The following is a 222-nucleotide window of genomic DNA, read 5'->3' on the forward strand; positions in this document are numbered from 1 at the left end:
CCGAGGGTCCCTGTGCAAACGTGCTGACGGCCTCGCTCTGCAGTCCAGAGCCGGCCAGGAGAACCAAGAGGGTAAGAGATGTGGAGCCGGGCGCCTCGTCCCCCTCCTTCCCCTTTCTGCTCCCTCTTATTTTTTTAATATATCTTTTTTTTTTTTCCTCTTCCTTTTTTTTTTTGCCTAATTCCCTGCATAGTAAATCTCACGGGGTTTGGGATTTGGCGT

This window comes from Eurypyga helias, unplaced genomic scaffold (genome assembly GCF_000690775.1).
Source record: "Eurypyga helias isolate BGI_N326 unplaced genomic scaffold, ASM69077v1 scaffold33921, whole genome shotgun sequence".
In the NCBI taxonomy this organism is placed as follows: Eukaryota; Metazoa; Chordata; class Aves; order Eurypygiformes; family Eurypygidae; genus Eurypyga; species Eurypyga helias.